The following is an 11,195-nucleotide window of genomic DNA, read 5'->3' as shown; positions in this document are numbered from 1 at the left end:
GAGGGGAAGAGCGCTGGCAGCTGGAAGCCTGTCTGCCTCTGCGCCGGGGTCACTCTCTGCCCACTTGATTATTGCTCAGGCTCCAGCCCACGTCGGTGTCTCTCAGCTTGTCGTTTCCCATTAATCAACATGTACTTTGCCGAGAACAAAAGATAAGCGACTCGGTGACACCGAAATTAGCGCTCCTCTTGTTCGCCGCGGTCTTGGCGCGCGCTTTCTGAATCGGCTTGTGATTAAATAAATGCATGTTACTGGTTGCTCCGTGGCACTGCGGGTCGAGCTCCACTGTTTTGCTCCTAGTTAATTTATTAACAGCCAGGTTTTTTATTAATTTTTTTTTTTTTTTTTTACTGTAGAAGATGTTATTAATGTCAAAATACTTAGGACTGAAACGTTTTCAAAGTTCTACTTATTACATGTGCCAATTTCAGTTCTGTAGGTGAAAACAGTCAAATGTTTTAATATGGAATGAACACAAGGAAGGAAGGGAAGATGGCAGGGTGAAAGCACACAATTAAAGGAAAGGAAATAACCAAGGGAGAGAGGGAGGAAGGGAGGAAGCAAGTATGCAAGGAAGAAAAGAAGAAACTGAGGGAAGAAGTAAGGAAGAAAGCACATAAAAATGCAACGGGGATGAAGCATGCAAGGAATAAATGAAGGAAGGAGGTGAAGAAAGGAAGGTAGGACACAAAGAAGACAGAAAAAGATAAACGCAAAGGAGGAGGGAAGGCCGGAGAAAAGAAAAGAAGACAAAATAGAAAGTTCAGAAGAAAGAAATAAAGGAAATGAGGAACAAACTATGCAAGGAAATAAGAAAATAAGGACAAGTGATAAAAACACATCAATAAAAGAACCAACCAAGGGAGGAAGGAAGGAAGAAAAAAGGATGTAAGAGGGAGGGAATGAAGAAGAAAGCACATAAGGATGGAAGGAGGATCAAGGATGCAAAGAATGAATGAAGTAAGGAATGAGGGTCAGGCACAAGAAATGAAGGAGGGACACAAAGAAGGGAAGATGGTAGGAAGGACATGACATTTAGACAGTAGAAATATTTTCCCACATTTTAGTTTTTCTTTCATACTCAATCAAGCCTGTAAAATACAACAAACCATTTCCAGTTATTTAGACCATCCCAGACGGAGTAGGAAACCTGTTAAATGGTGAAGCTTCCTAGACTCTTTGGGGAATGGAAGGACACCAGAGAAAAGAAGATCCTACGTGGATTTAAAGTCTTTGTTTTTCCCCTTCCCCTTCCAGAAAACGGAGGCAAACCCACTCCACTCCGAGGCTCCGTCTGCTTCGACTTGCAATAATGCTGTAAGAAGCCTCAATCTTTGGGAGGGCGACTGAAGCTTTGGTGACTTAACAGACGAGTCAGACAGCTGAGAGGCTGCTGATCGACAGCTCTGCTGACAGCGAACTGAGGAAAAAAACTCTTTTAAATACTTTTATTTACTATTTATTGAGCTATAGAGCCAAAGGATTATTTGTACTAGTACTGACCAAAGCAGACTCTCCATACACTTCAATTGATCCTTTTTGTCTTTCAGAACTTCATCGGTTCTTCGTGGCATAGATTCAGTAGGTTTTGGCCGACACGACAGCATCACTCAGTATTTGAAGATTTGTTGGCTGCAGATCCATTATTCCACTCTGGTGAGGTCAGAGGACTAAAAGTGAACCAAGTCATGTTCAGCAAATCACTCTGAAATGATCTCATCTGTGTTGCATGGTGCATTTTTTTTTCCTGCAGTAGCCTCCAGAAGCTGGGAACTCTGGAGTGACGAAGGGCTGGACACGGTCAGCAGCAATACACAGGTAGGCTGTGGTGTTTAAGCCAAGATGGATCCATGTGTTCATGATGTTTATGTGAACTTATAAACCCTCTATCTAAATGCTGCATCAGAAATGAAGACGTAGAGTCTTTTTCCCACCTGATGGTCTGGTAGACTCGGTTTGATTGGGGACCAAAGTTGTGACGTTTGTTACATTTTCAGTTGCTGTGGTTCTCTTTCACACTGCACTGTGTCAAACCAACCAAATCCTTTGAAAAACCTGTTCCACTCCTCACCTGTGGTGGCGCCGCACCAAGAACCACTGAACCAAACAGCATGAAAACCTCTGAAGAAGACAGGGAGTTTGTTCCTTCCTTCCTTCTTCACAAAATGTGTAAAAAAATATAAAAGTGTGGCATCAGATTGTAGCGGGGGTAGGATTTCTCCAGCTATCCCTAAAACTCTTGTGTTCGTTGTAGTTGTATTTACCCAGAATGCCCTGCACTGTAATCTACTTCCTGCTTTTGGAGCGACCTTTGGTCGGCTTGGCATTCGAACCAGAGTTCATTTACACCGAACCAAGACCAAGGGTTGTAGTCGACTCAGAGAAAAACCGTTTATCCGCCGTCATCAGTGGCTACGCTAGCTAGCCTTAGCAGAAGCTGTAGAGTAGCAGAATGACATAGAGACAGTTTTAACAAATATGTAAAGAAATATTTCTTTAGATAAAAGTTACTTTAAATCCCTATGATGAATTCGCCTTCACTGCGCCTGGATGGCTAAATGCACTGAGTTACTTCAATGTCATTGGCTGATCCGTTTTAATGAACAATTGAACCGGTGTACCTAATAAAATGGCCAGCGGGGACAGTGTCGGGTGATTTAAAAATCGCTTAACAGATTTTAAACATGAAGAGCTGAAATGACAAATTGTAAATCTTTTTAAAGCGGTAGTAAAAGTGAGCAGCTTTTTTAACGTGCATAAAGTATGTTGGTAGCCTCAACGTGATAAAACTCAGAAAGCTGAAACATATTGAGGAAACGTTACCTACAAGAACCTTTACAGCTGTTGGAATGTAAGACTTATACTTTAAAACTCGCATAAAGCTCACTAGCTAGAGAAAGCAGCCAAGCTGTGTCTCTTAATGCTGCATTATTAATGTAATCCAAAATAGCCCCTAATGCCACAGAGCTGCTATGAGCTATCAATTTCACACGTTTCTGCTTTCTGCCTCCCATCTGAAACCTCCATCAAATCTCACACGTGGCTGGATTTTTCACTGCACAGTCCTCAGTGAACTCCCCGTTCAGTCGCTAACACATCCAGTACCCAGCAAAATACAGCAACTCATTAAACCCACAAAAGAAAAAAGAAAAAAACTGAAACTTTGTCATTTTTAAAAAAAACACTGCAGCCTGCAAAAAGACTGTAATTGCATTTAAGAGAATCACATGAAAAGACCCCATAAAGCACAACTGAAACACTCGTTAGCATCGACAGAACTTTCACAAAATACATTAAGCTGCTCTGTAAATGTCAAATAAATGTACTTTAGACGTTTTCAGTAAACCTTGTGTGTAACACAAACTGCGACGTTGTCATGTTGTCTGATAATGAGYGCTCATCCCGCCGTACGACCGCTGGYGTAAAGTAGACCAGTTTGTCAAATARCTTTCTCAAGTGATAAAACAGTTGGTAAATGTTCCTTTCACAGTTTATTTCCGCCTCGCAAGAGAACCAAAATCTGATAATGTATGTTTGACTACAAAATGATGCAATTATCTCTGAAAATGTACTTTTTTTTTTTTTTGAGCTGCTTTTGTCTCCATGTGGGAATTGCAATTATAGACKGTAAGTGCGCACTAACAAGCCACAGAGAGCGGGGAACACATCAAGTAAAGTTTTAACATTCAGTTTCAACTTCTGTTAAATCAATGAGAAAACTGGCTTTCGTTTWTTATTATTTAATGTGCTTCTGCTCAGTCACTTATTTGGGAATAAAGGACGAAGGCAAAGAGGCAGACACTGAAAAGGTATCTGAGGAAAAAAAAAGTTTGTTMAACTCTGAGAAATAAACTCCTCCTGAAGCTGATGTCTTAAATTGTGACAACATCAGAAACGGTTGAAGTCAAAAGCAAAAGTGAAACGATAAATCATTCAGCATGGAGCCCATTGTGGCTTGCAAAAGTATTCATACCCATTAAAATACACTTTGATACAAGCTTCAAAACATCTGCATTTTTAACCATACAAATTATTAAAATGAGAATGTTTTGCAAATATACATTTTTAAAGAAGTATCCTAAAAATGAAGCTATTGTTTCTGCCTGTGTTGCAGCTGAACAATGAGGAAGAAAAACTGGCACCACTTTAAAGTAGGCGTCCTTTATAAATGACTACTGAATAAATTCTACATATTAATTAAGCTGTAAACACTTTATAAATAGTTAATGTGTTATAAATGAATTAATGGCAGTTTCTTGCCAAATAGTGATCCAGATCTGTTCATCTAGAGCAGCTAAGTCAGACATTTGACTAAGTTACTACAGTATAAGAAAATTAACATTTGTAAATATTTTTTAGCAACAAATATTGCACCTTATCACTCCAACATAGATATCCAGATTAAACATTTTTTTTTTCTTTTATCCACTTTCAAAAGATAGTATCCACCCAAACAAATACACCACCAAGCGTTGTTTTAAACATGCCAAACCCCTAGGGGGTTTGGCATGTTTAAAACAACATGGTTTTAGGTTTGTGCAGTGGAGCACAAACCTAAAACCTCTGTCAGCCAATCAGAATCGTTCAATACAAAAAAAACGCCAGCCAACAGGACAGTCAGGTCCAAGTCTGATCCAAACCCAGCGACATTGACCGGCTTCGTACCTCGGTATGAGGAGGGAGAGTTGGTGTAAAACGGCCCAGCTCTAATGTTTTTCCTTTGGACCTCAACGTATTGGAGCGTCGCAGACCCTAAAACTAATTTCTTTCTCCATTTACACAAGTAATGGTCAGAATTTTCATAAATGATCATTTTCAGTGATGTAAAACAGCATTTATGTGTTAGTGAAAGGCAAAATTTCTAAGAAATATATATTAGTTTTCGCAGATATCCGGCTACTTGTGTAGCTTAGCAACTCTAGATGACTATATAGGTGAACAGATTTTGTTCACTGTTTGGCATGAAACTCATGTCCTTAACTTGCCCTTAGTTAACACATGATAAACACTTACTGATTCATAGTGTTTACAGACTAATTAATAACATATCTTTGAACTATTTCTTAGCCATTTATAAGGAGAGCCTTACTGTAAATTCATACTGAAATATTTTATAAGATTTTTGAAAAGATTTGATCTTTATATTAATCAGCTAAATACAAATGCGATGCCTGGGGTTGAAATAGAAAGGAGGAGAGATGCAGAAGAAAATTTCAGGTGAAATTTTCGGTTTTCACTTTTTGATTTCCGTCTGAATTCGTTGCTGCGCCTCAAAAACCGTAGCTGTGGTTTTCTAGTTGATTAGACTGTAAAGTCTCAGAGCACAAATCACTTCTAATTAAACAGTTAAAGGCTTAAAGAAGATGTATAACTCTTCATGTTTTCATGTCAAATTGATTACATTACAAAGCTCAGCTTTTGCACCAAATGGTCTTCCACTCCCTAACTGTCTGAAAAGCCTTATTAAAACCTCGTACTTCTTTTCTTTTCTGTTTGTAATACGTGTTTATGTAATGTTTTCTCATTCGGACACCTCAAACAAAGCAGAAACGACTGCCTTGTGTTTCTCCCTTTATGAGCAATATGCTGTCCGATTTGCATTTCCTTATCTGTCATTTGGCCATAAACAGTTTGTTCTGACTCCATTTTCAGACACACTCTCTGTATAATTGGGACCATACACCACCAGACACAGTGCTGACAAAGCGTAAGCTTATGGGCTTTTTTTTTATACTTCTAAAACCTTTTTTTAAGTATTTCTGCTGGGATTTTATGTGACACGACAAAATAAAGTGAAACATCAATAACAGCTGGAAGGGACATGATGAATGGTTTCAAACGTTTTTATTGTTAAGAATCCCAGTATGACCATTGGGCTTTCCATGAGTCCACTGCTCCTGTGTCAACATATTTGTTTTCTGTAACCTGTTAGTTTAGGAAAAAAGTTGGATTTCTGGTCTGGCATTCTTGCATTAGTTTGGTGTGGATTGCTTTTGACCGTAGATTAATCTTCTCATTAGTTTTTTTCACTAAGCAAAAGCCAATTCAATTTAAAAATATTTCATTTATTCCAAAGGGATACTCAATGTTTCATAACTAAATTATCTTGAACATTATATAAATAATGTATGAATTTACTGTTTCCTAACCCAGATTTTACTGCTATTTAAAAAGACTTTTCCCTCTCTGACTAAACCTTTACTGTTTTAGGTCACTTAAAATGACCATCATTTTGGTTAAATGTCAGAATAATGATGTCTTTTTACACCTTTAAGCAGGTTGGGAAATCCCAGATGGTCATTTTATTACGGCATAAAACCCAGATCACATGTGAGTTCATTTGAATCCCACCTTTCGATGAGTTTTTGGCCCTCAAATTCGCCGCTTTCTTGTATGACATCATGTGGAAGAATGCCTAAAACATTCAGTCATGCAACTTAAAAAGTTTCAACCAATATCCTTGGAAATGTACAACAACTGCAGAGTTGGGGGAAAAAAAAAWATATATATATATATATATAGAGGAAATAGAAATAATCTTGGTAATTGTATCTGAACATGAAGAGTCGGCACACGGTTGTGTGGTTTCGGGTCGTTCATATTCACACAGATCTTTATCCAGCACCACTGACCTCCATGGACAACATTAACGTTTCCATGCAGGTTTTTAGTCATTTCCCAGTCTTACTATCATAGTTATTTAGTGAACAACCGTACAAATATACATAACTCCTCACCTTGTCAGAAGTATTCATGTCTCTGGTTTTCTTTTCTTTTTTTTTAATGTGTATTTGTACAAAAGCCATACAGTGGTGGCGGACAAGTCAAAACTAAATATTAACATTGATGTCTGAGCGCATTTCTACATAAAACATGGTCACAAATTCTGACAAAAAACACAACACCTAACACAGACTGGGCCTGGTGACGAGAAAGGGATGGGAATTCTCTCTCTGACATTTTTTATTGTTTTTGTCACTCGTCTGTCTCTTCATTTTAAAGTCAGCCTGTAAGGAGAAAGTGTCTTTTTATATATACACAGTATGTACAAATATCTCCTTTTAACTATGCTAAGAAGCACTGGAAAAAAAGCATGTACCTGTCAAATAAACTTGGAGTAAAACTTATAGAGTAAAACTTATAGAAAGTTTCGACATCCCTTAATCTTCACTCTGAGTGACGCGATGTGAATCGACCTTCGACGCTCCAATAAGTACAGAACCGTGAGTGATTATGGACACAAGCGATTACAGACAGTCCAGGCTCCTCGAAGAGGACGGCTTCTACATCCTGAATCTCATTAACTGGGAGCCAGCGTCAGACCTGACTTTGACACCTCTGCTGATTCTACAAATGTCTGCGCTCAGGGCCCGTCAAACCCGATCGCCGTCATCTCCCGGTCCTGTCCCGAAGCGATCCGTCTGTCTCGCCCCACCTCGCTCTCCGATAGCTACAGCTGCCGCCGCGCCCCACCAAGTTCTCCGGCGCATGGCTGCTTTTGCTTAGCCCCGTGCAGCTACCGCGGGAAAAAAAAAACCATCAGCACTCCGCGCAATTACCGAACAGACCGAGGAAGCAGAGGCTTGATTTAGCAGGCTGCGGGGACTGCCATTTTCTATTTTCCTTTCGGATCCATGATGATTTATGCCGCACGTGTGCAAAAAGCTCACGAGCTCGCCTCTCTTTCTCACTCGCACACTTTCTCTTCTTCCCTTCTCCTTCCTGTCTGCTCTTACCTCTCTGCCGCTCTCTTTCTCCACATGCTAATATCTCATCTCTTTCTCCAAAGTCCACATTAACAGATGTCTGCTCCGGCCAAAGCAGGAGGAAGTCTCGACATGAAGATGAAAGCTAAGACGGAGCTCGATAGGACTCGCGCTGTGCTGCCGACACGAACAAGAGCTGCAAGGGAGCCGAAATAACAAAACGTGCGAGTTTCTCCGAGGAATTCCCACGCAAAGCAAAGAATTTGAGCAGCGACGGCTCCGTACGCGGCCGCTCGAGGCGCGGGACGGGCCCCATCAGCTACTCGGCGACGATGGCAAGCTGTTCGCCGCAGGGTCTTAATAGTTTTGTGTTTTTCATTGTAGATTAGTTTTTATTTTGTTGTGACTTTTTGTTTGCCTAATTCGGTTTTAACTAGAATTTTGAGTGGGCTTGCTAGTTTTTACTAATTATTATTAGTTAAGTATTGTTTAGTTCCAGTTAAGTTTTTTTTTATTTGTCATAGTGGTAGTTTCAGTTTTCTTATACTTTTGTTTCTTTTAGGGGCAGAATTCATCAAATGTCAGTGTATTGTATTGTCATTAAGTATACACCGATTGGGTAATGGATGCTAAACAGAAGATGCCATTTTCAAAAATGTGTTCAATTATTGTTCAACTTTGGTGTCTTTGGTGTCAACTTCTGTCTTTTGTGGTCGCCGTTTTGCCAACTAGTGGAAGTGCCGTAATTTGTTGACAGCTGATGTTTGTTTGAGATGGACATAAAAAAAAAAACTAAATTTCACATCAATTTGAAAGGCTAATAAATAGATTCATAGACACAAAACAAAGAGGATTATATTTCTAATTTCAGTAAATCCCAGTTGGTTTAATAAACGCACAACATAGTTCCAGTTGTAGTTTTTCCCCATTAATTATCGTTTTATTTATTTCAGTTAAAGAATGTGTTCTCCTTTTCAGCTTGTGGTGTTTCTTTCATCATAATAACGTTGGTTTGCCGTCGCCCGGCTCCCCTTCAATAAGTCACATTTTCTGTGATTAAACTATTGGAATACACACAACTATAAACGACATATCACCTAGGGAGAAAGGGGCGCATTACGTTAACACTAACCGCCGCCGCACAGCGACGGAGGTCCAAATGAAATTTTAAACAACATCCATAAACCCCCTAGAATCAAAGTGGCCTGCATACAGAGCGAGCCTTGTTTCCCCAGGTCAGAGTTGCAGAAAGACACGGAGCCGAATTTAGCCCAAAGCGTTGACACGCTGAAACCCTCCAGTAGCCACAAGGACTTCCCTTCCAGCTTTCTTCCCCAAACCTGAACCCAGCAGGCCGTGCTGTTCCTGTAATTGAGTGAGTAATGGACTTATTCCGCTGAGTGGTTCTCTGGGCGGACTTAATACTGGGATGTAAATCCTGTGGCAAAGAGCGGATTAGGGCTGGAAAGAAATAATAATAAAAAAGGAAAAAAAAGCAGGGGAAGTAAATATAGAAAAGAATATGAACAAAAGATAATCTATTTAGCAATTATTCCCACGCAGTAAATTCACTCGAGGTCTGAGTTTAGAGCATTTAAATCGGCTCTTTTTAGGGTTTTGGGAACTCTTTCATAGTTCTGCTCTTAGAAAACAGGATTTGTTTTGTCGGAATTTCTTCGGTGCCTTTTTTTGGTTTTCTGTGCCCGACTCTTAAGCGTACCTCGGTCCAGACACAGCGTCCCTCCATGCATCCCGGCTGAGTTCTGGACTCCTGCCACACATTCCACCAGCGGGATACGCTGATCACAATAATCCCCTTTTCTCCAAACTCACCACGCAGCCTGGATCCTTTAACAATTAGCCTGTACAATGAAGCCATTATCCGTAAATCCATCAGCGGCCCCGGCTGAAACCCATCTCCGTCAAAGGCTCTTCAGCTCAACGCTGCCTCCTCCTGTTTTGTGGTTTACTCTCTCGATTAGCGGACAACATACTGAGGTTTGCAACTGCATTGCTGAAAACCCCAATGTCTCGAGTTTGTCTCACTGTCGTCTCTTCATATTCTCACAGCTCGCCGCAAAAATATCAACATCCATTGCCCTTGAATCTTTCCAACATGTTGTGTTGGACCCCGAATACATTGATGTGTTTCATTGAGGTTGTTGGTATCTGCATTTCTATTAACCAAAGAATGGCGCAAATTGAAATTCCGAAAACATATTTGCTCATCTTTTTTGAAATAGAGGTTTCAGCGATGAGGTGGTTTTTCATCCGTGTTGAAAAAGATGAATTTTGCTCAATTTTGCACATTTTTAGTGGAAACACTTTTTTTTTTCGCATTCCAGGAACCACATGACCAACAGCTGGATGTCACTGGTAACAGAAACGCCAAAGATGAATAAATGAAGCAGTAGGAGGATGATGGTTTGTGTTTTTCAGACAATAAGCAGCTGGCTCTACCAGAGCTCTCACATCATCACACAGTTCATAAAAAGTTGTGTGTCATTCCAACATGTTGAGTCCATAGCTCTGCTGTAAAATCGTCACCTACAGTTTTCCCAAAACCCCAGATACATAGCCGCCCACAATGTAGCGGCTTGTCGCTCCGACGCCTGAATAAGACCCAGACGTCTCCTCTGATGTTTTGGGTGAAATGTCAGTAATGACTTTCTTCTTGTGAAATGCAAAATTAACAAATGTACTGTCGAAAAAAAGAATCCTTAGAAAATYGTTAACTCTGACTCTCTGCAAATCCTCCAGAATTTTGCTTTCTGACATTTTCTTAAAAATAAAAAAAAACCTACGAGATACTACTAGGTTAACTTCATAAATGTGTGGTTGTAAAGAGATATACGAAAAGATTTACAAGGCACTGCGACTCGGTTAGTTTATTGTTCCAGATTTCCGTCTCTTTTTCCCACCGACAGACCACACAGCAGGTCCGACTCTACGCTCTCGACCGGAAGACCTAACCGAAACTGTTCGAAATAATCCCCCCTTCCTCCCAAGCCACCGCTAGGTCCAGACGCCTCTGAATTAGCGGCCCGTTGGTCAAAAAGCTTGTACTGAAAACAAGCAGCCCCCAAAACAAAGCAAACACACGCGGGCAGAGGGACCAGAAACGCACCGCAAACCGCCAAGCTCAATATTTTTTAGACTGCCCTGTCATGCTGATGCTACAGTGGAGATGGTAGCTGTGACCTCATCTGCTAATATTGTTTTTGCCATGTAAGGCTTTTTTTCTTCTCTCTGCTCACACAGCTGGGGTGTGTTCTTTGTACGCAGGGCTATAAATTCATGTTTTTGTGGGAGCCTGTTGCTAGGGGGCTAGAAAGGGTAGGGGAAAGTGGAAGATGGGGAGGAAAGGGGAAAATGGGGGTGCAGGGGGGGTTGGGTTTGTGGCCAGGGGCCAATTAAAATACAGATGTCTGACTGTCGGTGTAATTCCATTCAGCCATGATTTACATTTAGAACAGTCACCAAGGCCTG

The 11,195-nt window shown here is 40.5% G+C and overlaps 1 long non-coding RNA gene across 1 annotated transcript; it reads left to right on the top strand.

Annotated features, from left to right (window-relative positions):
- The first annotated feature begins 1,566 nt into the window (after window positions 1–1,566).
- Window positions 1,567–4,093, top strand: LOC103457798 (uncharacterized). Its single transcript, XR_532474.2, has 3 exons — window positions 1,567–1,656; window positions 1,754–1,818; window positions 3,590–4,093. It is a non-coding gene; the product is annotated as an uncharacterized LOC103457798 (long non-coding RNA).
- Window positions 4,094–11,195: the final 7,102 nt, after the last annotated feature.

Source organism: Poecilia reticulata, linkage group LG21 (assembly GCF_000633615.1).
Source record: "Poecilia reticulata strain Guanapo linkage group LG21, Guppy_female_1.0+MT, whole genome shotgun sequence".
NCBI lineage: Eukaryota > Metazoa > Chordata > Actinopteri > Cyprinodontiformes > Poeciliidae > Poecilia > Poecilia reticulata.
This window is presented reverse-complemented; position numbering and strand designations above follow the sequence as displayed.